The 17,379-nt window shown below is 33.5% G+C and overlaps 1 pseudogene across 1 annotated transcript in view; it reads right to left on the bottom strand.

Moving 5' to 3' along the window:
• Positions 1-16,909, bottom strand: part of LOC143253746 (lysine-specific demethylase 2A-like) — a 58,668-nt pseudogene extending 41,759 nt beyond the window's left edge. The window contains exons 1-4 of the transcript XR_013029839.1: positions 16,709-16,909; positions 2,132-2,270; positions 1,443-1,521; positions 333-379 (exon numbers count right to left, since the gene is read on the bottom strand). The product of XR_013029839.1 is annotated as a lysine-specific demethylase 2A-like (transcript). The remainder of the gene's footprint in view (positions 1-332; positions 380-1,442; positions 1,522-2,131; positions 2,271-16,708) is intronic.
• Between the last annotated feature and the right edge of the window lie 470 nt (positions 16,910-17,379).

Raw genomic sequence — 17,379 nt, 5'->3', positions numbered from 1 at the left:
TTGAAATAAGAAAAGAACTTATGTATAATATGAAAATTTGAATTATAATCTACAGTTTGATACCAAATTCAATGACAAATTCATTAAATAGTAGCTGAATAAAATTTTGAATGCGAGTCAACAAACAAAATAACATGGTTTTTGACCCGTGGCCTGACATGATAAAGGTCATTGACAATATCTTAATTATGCTAAAAGAAAAAACACGAGATTTTCTTTCATTAAGCAGAAAAAAAAAACAGCTTTCTGTTTAGTACCTCTATCTATCTTAAAATGTACCTTCATATATCAACACAAGCTTAAACACTGATAACAAAAAATAGCACACTTACCAACACACTGACGTACATCATTGACAGTGAAGTTATCACTGGGCATGCTGCAAAATACAGAAAATATAAGTTACTAATACTGATATTTACCATGACAGTCACAGTTTAAAGAGCAAAAGCTACAAACAAAAATTCTAAAACATTCCAGACTTGTATATACTTATTTTAAATGTATTGACCAGTCATTTACTCTCAGAAGGTTATTTTATACCTCAAATTAAGACCAAAAAATGATTTTCAATTTCTTTAGGCTTGCAATTTTAAATATAATAGTAGTAAATATTTTACAACTGAATACACCTCCAAATTCCACTTTTGACTTTCTTCAAAGTTGTCTGTGAATCAAAACACCCTCTAATTTTAATTTGTGATAGGTAGATTACACGCTCTTCTGGGTGTTACTTTTCCAGTCATAATGCTTTGTTTGAGCAGCTACTGGTACCTGTCCGCCTACCTCTTGTTTGGACGTGGTGCCATTCAAGTTACATGCCCACGTCTTCCACACAAAACTATTACCAATCGACTAACTTCTGACAAGTTCTTGAGGTGTGATAGTACCAGACTGTTGTGCAGACACTCATGCACACAGAAGAAACATTGCTGTGAACTATTTTATTTTTAATATTACTGATTGAATTTTATTTTTGAGAAAAACAAACACATATGAACAGTTTGATAAAAAAAAGATTAGGTTGTGTACTTTTAAATCTAGAATTATCCCCTTGATGCAGAGAAACAGCAAACAAAGTTTAAATTTTCTCCTTTAACTTAGAATGAGGTGCATGTTTGTGAAAAAATGATGGAAATTCATATATATATATTCATAGAATATATTATCATCACACATTAAACAAAAACTAATCAGTCAACCACAAAAAGGGAATTTAACAAATTACAAAGATATTTTAACAGTTAATTTTCAAAACTCTCCACAACATAATTCTTGATATAACATCAGCTGTTTGATTCAAATATTTGACATCATGCCAAACAACCAGAAAGTTAAACCCGACATTCAATTCTTCAGTAAATCAAGATTAGTTTCCACATATATTTGTTAAAATTAAACACCACCGATGCTTGATCATGCTTCAAGAGAGTTATACCCACCGCATTCCTAAGCCTGACTTTTCCTTAAACACTAGAGGATCTTCCAAACCGTGCTCTTGGAGATACTTAAGACTGAAATCTGTGGTAAAAACAAGTCAATTATTGAGAGTTTTTCACATGCTCTTAGTTCCTATTGTACCATCTTAACCTTTAACTTATAAAATGTTTTCATACTCATCTAATATACCTAACAAATTCTTCAAACTACTTGTCTACACATAAAATGATTAGTACCTTCAACTCTTGACATTGATTTTTATTTCATAAAATGTTCTTCATCTATGCTGTTTACTTATCACAGTTTAAAGCTGGTAAAAAATGTCTTACGAGTAATTGTTAGAAAGTTAACCCTTTAGATTAGTTGGTAGAGCAATCACTCAGTGTACAATCCCATTCATCGAAACCACACACACAGAAAAATTATTTCATACTTAATAACTCTTCAAAACTGTCTAAACAAAATCAGAACCTATAAATAACACATGTAAATGTACAGATATCATGTAATGAAGTTTTAAAGTAACTAAAATGTTGTAAAAACTGACAGAACCATTGTGATAAAAACTGCAATATTTTGTACAAGTAAGCAGTAAATATAATCTATTAACAGCATTTAATATTTTTCAGTTTTAAGACTACAAATCAACTCCTATCTATTAATAAACCAAAAACCTGGAGATATTTCATACCTTCACCTTTCATCTCCTTCACAAAAAAATTTCCAAACCGGTTACTTGTTAACTTTTCTTCAACTGAGAACAAACGTCTTCCTTCAATCTCTTCATCTTGCAAACAGTCTTCTGTGTAATGTCTCCTCTCCTTCACCCTCTAAAAATTAAAAAAAGAATTAATTTAATAGCTAAAAAACTCAAATCAAGTGTTAAACAATGTTTAATTAACTACAAATAATGTGGTCAACTAAAACAAAGTTAATATTGAATGTTTTAATATTATGAAACCTCATATTTAATTCCTACTTAAATACAACTGCAAACCAAATTTTCACGTAATCCGTACTCTTATTGCATCACATTAAATAGCAATTGCACCATAGGGTATTAAAGTTTTCTTGAATAATTAAATACGATATTTAGCACTTAAACAGTAAAAAAAGGAGTAATTATTTTTCACACTTATAATTAGTGCTTAAATAAGTTTACAAGGAAACTTCTAAGAATGAGTATATTTATTAATGTATTTTACAATTACACATAAATAACTATTAGCCAAAAACATTATAAAAAACAAACAATACAACCACTGATTTACTTTAGCAGGATACTGAAAAATAAACCAGTTCTACTGTAATAGAAAATTTTCATATGCCAAGCAGCTATCTTTTGAAAAGGTTGCAGAAAGATTTAATGTTCTTATAAGTCATGTTTCATTAAACTGTCTAAAATGATGACAGATTTCAATATTTGGAAAATAAGGCAATTTTCTAGAATGGTGAATTATGTTGAAAACTAAGTGAAACTTAAGTTTTCTAAAACCTCAAACTAACGAGATTTTAAAAAATCAATTTATTATACTTCAGGTCAAACAGTTAACACTTATTATTTTAGAGCAATGTTTAATAATTGTTTCATTTTTTTAACTATTTATCTCACACAATTCCAGTTAAATGTGTACTCAAAGATACTGAAATTTTTCCCTGCAATGTAATGTTTCCAGTGGAGATTAGTCATGCATAGTAAATAAACACTCAATTATTTAAATGAAGTACAAGTGCAAATCAATTGGGTAGTCAATTCTACCTTTTAAATCAATTTCAGATTCACTACTGACTACCATTCAGTAAATGACCCAGTGTTCATACTGGACTAACTAAACACAATACAAGAAAAACATTAATTACTTTTATTATTATTAAACTTGTAAACTAATGTAAACAGAAAACACTTTAAATACACGTTTTACAGCGTTGTTGTCAGTGTTTTATTAATTGAATTCTCAGAAAAATCTCAAAGATGAGTAGGTTCCTAGAAATTGTATGCAAAGATAGCGGCTGCATACAGGAAACACTCAAAATAACGTATTACATGGATGACTGTTCTATGTTTATGGCAGTAGTTTGCTCAACAAAAACGCCAGTAGCAATAGTTACTGTAAAAGTACTGTAGCTTTATTGCCCTAAATTCACGTTCAACCTCTAACAGGCCTTCCCAGGTTACCAGGTCACTGAGGTCAAGTAACCCAGTCTCATCAATCAAAAGAAAACGGAAATTCCACGTTAGCTTTTCACGGAAAGTAATCAACGAATTATCTAGCGTACTGACCACATACGTAGTCCCACCTGCACCAGTCCTGACCATGAGTGACCGGTAATAGGAAGGGTTAAGCGTTCTTTACAGCTGGGTACGCTTAAATAAGGATGGTTAGCGTGTATAAACATGTTGAAAACATACAGCTCAATATCGACACATTTATTTTATATATCACGAATGGTTTACGAAAATATGTTCATCTCACGTCCATACAAGTCACACCAACTTTGATTTGATTGGTTTATAATACATTATTTGCTTGAATTGTTGTTAAAGAAATATGATAGGAACAGCAACGCGAGGTAAAACACAGTAAAGAACATTTATTGGTTTTTAAGGCGAGATTCATCCACGGGAAAAATGAGAAACTTATTTCTGCATTCATTCAGTATATGCATATGAATATTTATACATTTCACAGTACTTCTCCCGAAAAACAACAAAAGACACTCAGTTAAGTCAACTCAAAATTCATATTTACTTACTTAAACCTCAGTACGGAAGCATATTTTGTTTATGTAATAAGTTGGTAAAACAACAGCTAACAAGCACAGGGAAGCGATAAATTATATCTTAAGCGCGCGCGCGTGTGTATATGGTAGTAGATACGTGACAAACCAGTTTTGTTTTTGTTTTTCAATAAGGGTGGTATGTAGTAACAAAATAAATTACTTCATTGTACTTAAGTCATTTTGCCAACTTAGTATATATGATCGATTGTCAATGGTTTGAATGTTGTTAAACGTCATTATATCTGTGATTTATTGTCAATGATTTCACTGCCAACTTAAAGGTTGTGTTTTAAATCAAACCTGCATTGGGTAATTTGCTGTATCCACCGCGGGATATCGAACCCCGGTTACTGGCGTTGTAAATCCGTACTCTTATCGCTGTCACAGTGGAAGAAAACTGAGGTTTCTATGTAATTACGCACAAAACTAAACTTCAAAAGGTAGGCGCGAAATAATCTATATTATTTCAGGCTTACATATTAACAATAGGACGGTAAACATAATTAGGTCTTTACACTACCTCACGACACTAGGGGTAGTCATTATTTGTTCGACGATATAGTTTTGATGGCAGTTACCTGTCTTGTGTACGACTTAAATACTCTCAGTCGCCTTTGATAAAGGACTTTATATTATAGTTTATCGAGTTGTGACTGAGCAACTAGTACATATAATTCAATGTGTAAAGACAAGTGTTATACAAATTAAAAGTAATATACTATATATACACAACACATACGATAACGAAACTGAACTACTGGGCCAGACATAACTATGTGATTAAGATGACGGACAGCAACTCAGTTTCTGTTCGAGTCCCATTGCCACATAAAACAATGATAACGTTCCTGGAGTCGAGAGTGTTATAAAACTAACGATGAAGTCCTGCTATTTGATTGGAGTGACTCAAGATTTGGTACTACTGAATACCTAGCTTCATTCCCTCTTGTGTTTGAGTTCAAATTCTGCCCCGGTTAACTTAGATGATCCCTATATGCGTAGGCTTTTGCGTAATAATTCTAATCCAAACCTTTCCACCAGTGCAGGTGATTGGTGATTTGAAATTTGACAAAATGAAAAATAAAGCACTTTAATAAAATATAAACTTACAAAACACAAAATAAAAAACTTAATGATATATTCTATTATTAGTGTTTACGATATTTAAATGTAATTTTTACGCTTTGTTAAAAAAAAGAAAGATTGTCAAAATATTTCATAGAGGAACCCCTGCAAAGAGGGAAATTTCCCCTGTACACCGCCTTCATTTCTCACCGAAATTGGGTTGTTATAAAAGTGCAAATAACCTTTAACTCCATCTATACGTACTATGAAATACCACCAAGTACCAGTTGATGTTACATAACAAAATCTGTAAGTTAATATTTCATTATCTGAAGTGTTTGACTGAAGTTAAACACAAAGCTACACAATGGGATATCTGTGCATAGCCCTCATCGGGTATCAAATCCCACTTTCTGGCGTTGCAAGTCCGTAGGCATAAAGCTGTACCACTTGGGTTTGTGTGTAAATTACTGTAGGAAAGACCAGAGTAAATTAATCTATAGGACCTTTGGTCAAAAGGGTTTGACCTCTTGAGTCCAAAACTGTAACGATACTTCAAATTGGTCAAGATGATTTGAAGTTGTGAGCTAAAAGTTTACATTTGAAAAACTGAGTCATTCTACGGGCCGCTTTGCCACGGCTGAAAACCAATTAGCAGAGAAATTGTAAACTTATTTACTCAAAATATTAATATGCTTTTGTTATAGCAAAAATGTTCCACACGTGCACACTTCACTTAATGCTTTTCAAGTTCTAACTGGAGTAATAACTTTCCAATTTCAGTAAACAGCAAATACAGACCTAATGGCATTACAACTGTTGTACTAAGAGGTGTATGTGAATAGCCTGGCAGGCATTTAGGTTTACTTGTCTATGTAAGAATTTCCTGAGTGCCCCATCAGCTTCAAATATTTTCCCCTCTTACACGTCACTAACCTATTTCCCTATACACGCAATATATATATATATATATATATATATATACACACACACACTAATTTTAAATATTTTAACTAATCCAAGGACGGGAAAATAAAGGTAAAATACACACTTACCACTTTATTCGGGTATTTGGTTTAAACGTCAAGTTCGACGGAGGTTAACCTTACCCAACTGGGATGTTTAGTAGTGTTTCTTCTTTCTCACCTCCACGAAAAAAACAGAACTTTAACCCTTAAACAGCGGCCATCATCAAATGATGCTGCTACCTACAACATTCCTGATGTTTAAGGGTTAAAGTCAACATGCGAGTTGAAAAACAAAACAAAGTCAATTAATTGATTACCAATTTCTATGCACTTTCCCCCTTGATGATATGAGGTAAATACCCCGCGATTAGATAAAAATAGCCCATGGCAGTGGCGGATAAAACGATGTGTGGGACAAAGGGCATATAATTTTTGCGGGCCTTACATTCCACGTTGTCTTACATAGAATAAAATTATCAATGGGCCCCCTATTAAGACCATTGGGCTGAGTCCTCTCTAGCCCCTACCTAAATACACCACTGGCCCATGAGCTGTTTGTTTTTGAATTTCGTGCAAAACTACACGAAGGATATCTGCGCTAGCCGTCCCTAATTTAGCAGTGTACGACTAGGGGGAAAACAGCCGGTCATCACCAACCACCGCCAATTCTTGAGCTACTCATTTACCAAAGAATACTGGAATTGACCGTAACATTATAACGCCCCCAAGGATGAAAGGCGAGCATGTTTTCTGAGACGGGGATTCGAATCCGCAACCCTCAGACCACGAGTCGAGTGCCTTAACCACCTAGCCATGGAGGATTTATAGTTGCTTTTGAGCGAAGTACCTTGAGTTGCGTCATATCCAGCCCTAAAATGTTATAGTCTAAAATAATTATACAGATGTTGTCGAATAATATACGATATTTTAATGAATTCCTTATATACGACATTGGCCCGGCATGCCCAGGTGGTTACGGCACTCGACTCGGGTCGCGGGTTCGAATTCCAGTTACACCAAGCACGCTCGCTATTCGTTGGTAAAAGAGTAACCCTAGAGCTGGCGGTGGGCGGTGATGACTAGCTGCCTTCCCTCTAGTCTTACATTGTTAAATTAGGGACGGCTTGCGTTGATAGTCCTCGTGTAATTTTGCGCGAAACTCAAACCAAACACACGATATTAATACCATCATAATTGTTTCGACCCCCCTCCCCCGTGATGACTATGGTACTGATCCTTTGTATTCTGAAATTTACACGAAAAATATTTATTCTGAATTAGTCTTATAGGTATGTAAACCTGAAGATCACTTAAGAAGGAAGAAATTTTGTTCTGTACTTCATATTTTAATTAAAGTTTTAATATCCATACAAGCCGTCTTATGAAAACGTTGTTACTTCAAGTGGGTTTCTCGTTACCATGAAATCACAGTTCATTTGTTTTAGCGCTACTTGGTGGGATTAACACAAATCGCAGTAAATATATAATCTTTGTCAAAAAAAAGAAAGAAAAATATTCTTTTTAACGTTCTCACAAATTCAGATTTAGATTTTAATTTGAATATATATATGCACTACGTTTGTCTTTTATTTATTTTTGAATTTCGCGCAAAACTGCGCTAGCCATCCCTAATTTGGGAGTGGAAGCGGCTACTCATTACCACCCACCGCTAACACCACACTATTACCAACGAATGGTAGGAATGATTGTCCCAGTATAACGTACCCACGGCTAAAAGGACAAACATGTTAAGTATGACACGGATTAGAAGTCGCGACCCTCAGATTGTGATTCAAGCGCCCTATCCACCTGACCATGCCGGGCCGTCTTTATGTCATAAGCTAACAATTGTCATCATATTTTTGATTAATGAACGGTTAAAGTAATCGGATAAAATATTGAAACATAAGGACAGTTTAAATGTTTAGTGCATTAACTGAAGTTAGACAATATAACTGAGTAATTACTTCTTTCTGCTTTGAAATGTAGGTTTTAACTAAAATCTTTATCAGGTCTGAAAGAGATGAAAAATAAACAAACTAAACCGTAAAACACCCTATATTGAACTTTAATAATCTGTCACTATGCTACAGTGGCGACCTCTAAAAGCAGTCACTTGAAAATGCGAGCGAATCCTGCATCCTCAGACCAAAACACTCCGAAATCACAAGATAGTACGTGGAAATTCAATATACACAGCTTAAAACCCCAGAAACAAATGTTTGTAAAACTATCTTATAACCGTGACAAAAGCTCGTTGAAAATTGGTATATTTGTTTACTGTAATAGGTTTCTTTATTACCCATTCGATTCGTTTCCCAAGTTTATGACCTCATTAAAACGTCCGTCTTCTCTTGAAATGATCAAGTTGCCATTTTCTGGGTTTCACAAAAGAAATTACGTTACGGCCTCATGTCCAGCTAAAATACACATTAATACATTATCAAAGTATTCAGTTTTAAACATTATCATTTATAAAGCGTTTATCGTGTTATACTTAAACTCAAGCTAGACGCCGCCTAATCGTTAGGCTAATACGTGGTTCATATCGCATATGAAATTGCTACGCTTGCGTTACTCGTTACGTTACGCACATACAAGTTAAGATACGAATTACGATGACCTGTATATAAAAATTAACGAGTAGTCATAGTCACGAGAACTAAAAACAGTGGCGGATTTAAGGTTTGTGGGTCCTACATTCCATGTAATTTTACATAGAGTAAAAATTATCAATGACCACGAGCCGATACCTGAGAATGCTCCTAGCTAAAATGCAATAATTGTTTTTTAGCTAAATATAATTTTCTTGAACTCTCTCAGTTTTAAAGGTTAAAGTGAACTCCACATTTTGAAACACTCGAAATTACTCATGAACCATAACTAAACCTCAGAGAAGACAGTTTCTGAAAGCCTTCTTCATTTCGCGAAATCTGACAGGAGTTTGATATTTTGCAATAAGTGTTACTAGTAGAATGTGAAACTGCTTCTAAATCAATAATACAGTATCTCGGACATTATTCCCGTCCCATAAAATATGATCGCCCCTTTCGGACGTGGGGTTTTATATATAACGGTCAATCCCACTATTCGTTGATGAAACAGTAGCCCGAGAGTTGGCGGTGTGGTGTGACGACTAGCCGCCTTCTCTCTAATCTTTCACTACTAAATTAGGGACAGCCAGCACATACAGCCCTTATTTAGCTTTGCGCAAAATTCATAACAAACGAACAAGTTTGGACATCCGACGAAAACAAGGAGAAATCATCAACCAGAGCACAGAAGACAATTATCCATAGCTATTGACTTGCCGCAACAGTAGGATTCTCGTTGAGAAACACGATGTCCAGAAACAGAGCCCATAAAGTCGGTTTTTATAGAAGATATCCAATGATGTACATTTTGGCACGCTTGTAGTGGTATCAGATTTGTTTGTTTTTAAGCATAAAGTTACACGATGGTTTATCTGTGCCCTGCCCATGAATGGGTATCGAAACCTGAACTTCAGTGGAGTAAGCTGCGAAATATCTTCTGACGGATGCAAAAGTATCAATAACATATTACGTGGATCAATATTCTTATCGCAGATCAAACGTGTTTAAATTTGTAGACACCTAATAAGTCACTTGGAGGGAATGTGAAATCAAATCACACTATTTTCATAAAGGGACAAACAATATAAGTGGTAGAAATACAGTGTATGCAGGAACGAAAAATGGAAAATTTAACAATTTTATTATCATACGGAATACCATTATTAAACTACCCATTGTGGAGACCCAACAAATGATTTTTTATTCTATCAATACGTATGGCCCTAACTTTAACCTAATGGATGATAAAACACCTTCCCCATCGATCTAGATTAGTCTACACCTTTTTTGAAGACGACGAAATTCAACTAATAGTATCGATATGGTCTGCATGCTCACAGAATCCAGTCCTACTAGAAAATGATGCACATCTCCTCAAGCAACTCCAAATTTAAAATATTCTCACAAATAGGCCCTTTAGAAGTTTCAAGGATTCGTCATATCAAATAATTTCAAACGTTAATGATGGCCCCGAAATAGGCCCTTTGGAATTTTCAAGGATACAAAACTTATCAAATAACTCGAAATTTTAAAGATGGTTGTAATCATGTGACAACGGAGTTAGGCTGCCCTTTTTGTTCACTGTGACCAGTGTTAAGACTACATTTTTCATTTTAGTCAAGTTGATAACCACCTTTTCGAAATTTTGTCTAATTTTAGTAAGGAAGTATAAAAATAATTGTTTTAAACTAGTTAACTGAAACTGCTAAATATTTAGTCTATACATGGTCCACGGGTTTTACCTTCATCACACTATTAGTGTAATCAGTTGAAATGGTCAAAACGTTTGCTGACGTCTTAATATTACATATATAATTTAAAGTTAGATTCGAACAGTGATGGTACTCCACACAGTAATCGAAGTACAGCAACTCGAATTACGTACGAGTTTGCTTGACATACATTTTATTTCGCACCCTTTGTATTATTTCCACTTATTCTGCCAAGATTTAATTACACATTTTGACAGTAAGAATAAAACAATGTTATATCTTTAAAACGCCGTTATATAATCATTTCTTTCCAATTACACTATGTTAATTTATAATAGCAACACATTATGCAAATAAATTTAGTTCCAACCAAACCTTTCAACAAATCCTCACTTTACAAAGATTCTAATACAACTTCCTGTAGATGCAAAGAATTACAAGCGTTAAAAATACTAAAAATGAAAAACTTGAACTGTTAGGCACTACTAAAAACAATCACGGAATTAATTAATTAATAGTTTATCTTTAGTTTTTCGTTTGTTCTGAACTTCGCGCAAAGCTACACGAGGGCTGCATGTCCCTAATTTTGCAGTGTAAGACGAGAGGGAAGGCAGCTAGTCATCACCACCCACCGCTAATTCTTGGGCTACTCTTACCAACGAATAGTGGGAATGACTGTTAAATTATAACGCCCCACAGTTGAAAGGGCATGTTTGGTGGCACAGGAACTCGAGCCCGAGCCCCTCAGATTATGAGTCGAATGCCTTAACCACCTGTCCATGCCGGGCCGAGCTTGTTTAGCTTAGGACAGCTACGGAAGGTAGCTCGTCAACACCACTCACCGCCAACTCTTGGGTTACTCTTTTCCCCAACATAGTGGAATTGACCTATAATACTCCCATGGCTGAAAGGGCGAACGCGTTTGGTGGGACGATAATTCGAACCTGCAACCCTGATACTGCGAGTCAAGCATCCCCTAACTGCTTGTCCATGACTAATTAAAGAGTAGGAAACTTAACTATACACCAAACATTCCCATATTTTACAAATACCAACAACATTTAACTCCTTTACATCTTTTTAAAATAATGAATTTGATTAGACTACCTTAAAGTGTTTAATTCACTTAAATTAAAAATAAATTTTATTTTTTCATCAAACAGTGTGTTATGCATCAACTTCTGTTCGTCGTAATTTTATCCAAAATAGCTAAACAATTTTCATTTCTTTGGTCAAGTCAGGCTCGTTGGCTCTTCGTTGTGTCTAACGAATTTCGTCTTCTCATCGTCATGTACTAAATTTAAAATCAGTTCGTCAACATTCTCTTCGACGATACTAAAGCCGACTCTGTTACATCTCACCTTAAAGGGAAACCAAATTAATACTAAGTCATTTATTTACACGTGAACTTTGAATAAGTAGTCGCTTACATTTTATGGTATATGACAGTCCACCAGAAGAGATCGTTTGACATGAAAGTGCGCGGTGATTGATATAATCTAATAACAATGAAAACACACAGATGCAAACTCGATAATATCACATAACTTACGTTACTTCTGCGAACACTATTAAAAACATATTTGAATGTGGCGCAAATTAAACGCCCAAACAGACGAAGCACAGTGTATTAGCCGATATGCCTAAACTCAATTTAGCGCGCTTTTTATTCCATACTTTAGCACTAAAATGTTAGAACTGATTGACTTACATGAGTAAATAATGGAGATGTCTTAGTTAATAATATGTTGGTCTAGTACATTTTTATTAGCTGCGATATAACATTAACAATAAAATGTACAATGTTTTATACAGAATTGTAGGAAGCCAGTATTTCCATCCTGTAAATAGTGATAATGTTCGGTCAAATTATCGTTTCACTTCTCTGAACGTAGAACTTTTATCAACACGACTTTGTAAGATCTTACTTATAATTGAAAATAAAGTTTATGAAATTGGGAAAATTAACTATAATACAATGCTATTCCAAAATAAAATTTTGAAAACACTCAAACTGTCATTTATAACAGATGAAGTATAGGATATATGCTTGCTTTTATTTTTTGGATAACCTAATAATTATATCTGGCAAGCATTATTTTGCTAACAGTTTATGACAATACTGACCTTAAACTAGCAATAAACTGACAAGCACTGAAATATTTCACCACGCGTAACTATACACACACACACGTTTAACCGAAACTTCAATAACTCGTGTATTACGTTCCTACAATATTTACATAATTTAAAGATTTATTCAGATTACAAACACTATTTTGAAAGACTTACAAAGCTAACATTTCATTATTTTATCTGATTCTGCCACGTTAATCTCGTGAAACAAAACTTCTGTCTGTACAACCAAGTTCCTCAAATTAGTAGATCGCTTAAGTTTTTTTTCTCTAAATTTTGATAAACACAGGTTATAACACTTTACACTGGGTTAAAAAAACAAAAAAACAGTCAGATAGCAACAAGTTTCATACATTTCGAGTAACTGTTTTTCGACAGATAGCCAATCTGTTACAAAATATAAATGGATGAAACCATTTAGGTAAGTGCTTCTTAACCTTTTCCAATATTCATTTTCAATCTACAAGTTTCCCCAACAGCTCACTCACCCAGTTGGAAAAAAATACAGAAGGTACTAAGTAAGGGGCAAAATTCATTATTATGACTTAAATATACATCAAACTACAACTAGAATAAAAACTTTTTTGATCTTAAATTTGTTGTATAATTGATAACACTCATTAGACCTATCATTCACCCAGTTGAGAAACACTGAGTATTATAAACAAGCTCAGTGAAATATAATAAATTTATACCGTATTAAAGTATTTTAGAAGTTACTGCATAACTTCAAAATAGTTATTTAGGAACAGTTTATAAAGTCTATTCCTCGATAAAAAAACAAAAACAAACGGTAACCTAACGTACAAATACTTTGTGGCAACATAACTATGGGAGTGTGTTTGTAACTATCTGCCGCCGTCCCTAATTTTGACTTCTGAGCACATAGAAGGCAACAAGTCAGGAACAACGTACCACCCACACTAAAGGAATGATTTTCATTCTTATAACGCGCCCACAGTTTAAAAGTGCTGGAACAATTTTGTAGTTATGCAAGGGTTCGAACCCGGCTCGCTAAATACAAATTGCAGAGGTCTACCAGAGGGCCATTTACTTCATACGTTTAGGCTGTGTTTTGGAAACATATGACCCCACCTTTTTTTTTTTTTTGTACATGGTTTGTTTTAAATTTCGCACAAAGCTTCTCGTATATGGGCATGGAAAAGTAAGTAGCACTTAAAACATAACTACCTTAATGGAACGCTAACATAATCTGGCACAAGAGTATTTATATAACGGTGAATCGAGATAAAAAATTGCCTTATATTCAGATAATTTTATAATCTCAGCATGCACATATTTTTACATTTACCAACACAAACGAGATTAATAAAATCAGCGGTCCTTTAAGCCAAGGTTTAAAAGTTGTTGTTTTTTTCAGAGATCATAAATACAGATTATCTCGATCTTCAGACTAAAATTAATGTTTCGTTTTTCTTCAAAGACAGAACCTACTCCTTAAAGTTGAAATCTAATACACTTTGAGTTCATGAAGACACTTCTCATGCCTTAAAACTGAATCAACATTTTTTTTCAGAATTAATAAAGACAAAGGATCTAGGCCTTATGATTGAAATCTAACTCTTTTCAGTTCATCAGGACTCACGACTTTTTACTTTGTAGTTTGCTCAGCCTGTAGAGCTATTAAACTTGTACCTATGGTCGGTAGTGTATTTCTACTATACCCCCCTTTCCTCCCATAACACAACTTTAACGAAATTAGTTGTATCAAAATTTAGTCTTTAAAAATCTTAAAACGTGTGCGATACTTAGTTCTTACCGAATACACAGGGTTGTGACAAACAAGACATTAGAAATATTTATCCACACAAACTAGGATTAGTAAGATGGTCATACAATTTTTGAAATCATAGAGAAACAAGCTAGGTCCTCATTTTCTGATAAATGCGTCATGAATCACATTTTATTCATATAGTGAGTTACATTTAAAAAATCTGAAAAAGTTTTCATAACAGTATAACCGCTAGGAGTATTACACCAGGGCTAAAAAAATTGAATTATCATATTATGTTGTTTTTTCTTTTATCAGTTCAGTACTTTATATTTTTCAGTATATTGTTCTCTCTGTATTCCCTATAAAACTGAGATTTAAGGGTGAGACCCGTAGAAGTCTACACCTGTCGCAAGGTGTGTTGAGGAATAAGATTTTAGTAGCTCGGAAAGCATAAAATGGTTGCCACGGAATTATAAAATATTTTGATTAAGAAGTGATTCCTAATGTATTTTTGGTATCCCATACTTGAAATTACGAACGCAAAGGTCATCGAACACTAGCCATTAAGGTTGTTCTTAGGTTGAAACTCGAAATCATTCGAAACGTTTAAATCATAATAAACGTATTTTAGAGAGCTAAGCGTCATTAAATATATGAAGAAAAATGAACAAAAAAAAAAGATGGGTCACACACACTAAAGAAAATTCATAACGATAAGAATACGTAGCACATCCCTGAAAAAAAAATTGTCTTGAACCCCTTTCCTTGATCACTAATATTTATTCAAATTTACAGAATTAAAAAACAGATAACTGTACGTTTCACAAACATTACATTTATGAAGGCATCACCATTTCGCCAATAAAGACACTATTATAATTAATAGTTTTATCAAGTGTCCACGGTTTCAAGTATTAATAACGTTCGATCCAACTTACTGTTAATGACGTTCTGTGTGTTACATGAACACACGTTTGTTTTTTTTCATTGAGACTGATTTTATTGTTCTTTATCAAAGTTCATGGTAATTGATTACCTGTGTCGTGTTTGTGTCACTTCATATGCAGAATAAATTATAATGAGTCACCTAGTCGTTCTCCCACCAAAAAAAAGTTATCAATTACTTAATAAAATATACACGTTCACAAATATCTTAAAATTGGTGATGAAGTTTGCCTTCTTTTGTAAAATACTATTCCTTTGTACTCAAAACATCATTGTGTTTAATTACAGCACACAAAGTTAATTTTAATTAAACATGTCAATACTTTTCAATAACATTAGTTCAATTACTAGAGCGAATACTAGTGGAGATCCCAAATCAGAAGTGTAATTTGCCCAGAAAATATAATTAATGTATAAATATACATATATAAAATACTCATTTGAATTACATCTTATCAAAATAAATTATACCTAAATACATCTATAACACTTTACTGGTTACACATCCTATAATACTTTAACAATTTTAAATTTCATTCACAGAAATTAAGACTAGGTTTACCCTACATTCCAAATGTTTAAATAGGCCTACAAAACAAATGTAATTGTTCGCAATGTCCTGCCCGTAAGTGAATATTAAAGTAACACTTACCTTGGAAAAAAGTTAAAACAAATGCACTTTTTTGGTTCTTTCAAGTTTTATTTTTGAAACTAATTGTAATATTGCATCGAAATACGAAATTTTGTTATAATTAGAATGTTAGGCTTTGTAACATTCGAACAAATTGAGAAGTAATACAGTATAACCTTGTACTTTTGTAGTTTAAGTCCGTAAAATACATGCACTTGTGGATACAAGTATGTGTTTCTGTATTATGTTACACTACAGTTTACATTTTAATAAGTGATATTTCAACGTAAGCTACCGAACACTGTACTATGCGCTTTAAATGTTTACTAAATTTAATTCGATGACTAACTTTTGACAACTTACATTATCATGGCATTGACAGGCATAGCAACATAAACGAAATGAACGTACGACGCTTGCGTAATAATATTTTTCGAGTCTAAGACTTTTAAACGTTATTAATTTAAGAAAGTCTTACTTTACATACTGTAAAATAAGGATAGTATTGTTATTTACGTTGTAAAAAAATAACTGAGCACATGTTACCCAATTAAGTTTAACAAAGCAACTTCAACCATTGGTGAACTGCATGAAATCACGTACAAAACGTAAGAAGACAAAAGTGGCTAGCACTAGCAGTTCACTGTAGCAGTAACATTACACACGTGTTGAAAAAAACAACTACAATTTGAAATACAAACCAGACTTCTTCCTCTATCTTGTAGTGATTCCATGACTCTCAACTGTCTAGTAAATTTTTGCTATCATTATAAAGTGCTTTCATTACTTTATGTCATGTGCTTTTTTCGAAACGTTAATCCTTTACATTTCAGTAACTCACATTATTGTACCACCTGAACATCGATCTACCTTCTACTATACTTTCTGTTTCCGTCGCATGGGTTCCGTGACGTCACGATACCCTGATCATGTAAAGGGACCGTGGATAAATATACGCAAAATATTATGACCTACATCAGCTGAAAAAAATGGTCTTCAGATATAAAAAATCGAACATATGTATGTTTTACAAAATACTGATAAAATCTTAATATATATATATATATTAAATACATAATATTATATTTAACAAAATATTCACAAAACAAAAGAGCACTTGTAAAGCATATTAAAAATCAAATTAAATGAGGAAGACCAAGTTTTTTCCTTGCGCACTTATTGAGGAAAAAATGCAGGAAAATTTATCACTTTTTCGATAATCATCGCTTTCTCTTCGTTTCATATTAACGGCATTAACACTAAGAACTATTTGTTTCGTTTCGAGAAGGACTGTAGAATTTGACAATAAGACGAGATATAAAAATCCAGTTTCTCGTTACATATTTTCAGAAACTTCAAAAACGAGAGTTTT

Source organism: Tachypleus tridentatus, chromosome 6 (genome assembly GCF_004210375.1).
Source record: "Tachypleus tridentatus isolate NWPU-2018 chromosome 6, ASM421037v1, whole genome shotgun sequence".
Classification (NCBI taxonomy): domain Eukaryota; kingdom Metazoa; phylum Arthropoda; class Merostomata; order Xiphosura; family Limulidae; genus Tachypleus; species Tachypleus tridentatus.
The sequence above is the reverse complement of the archived record's forward strand: the minus strand, read 5'-3'. Positions and strand labels throughout refer to the sequence as shown.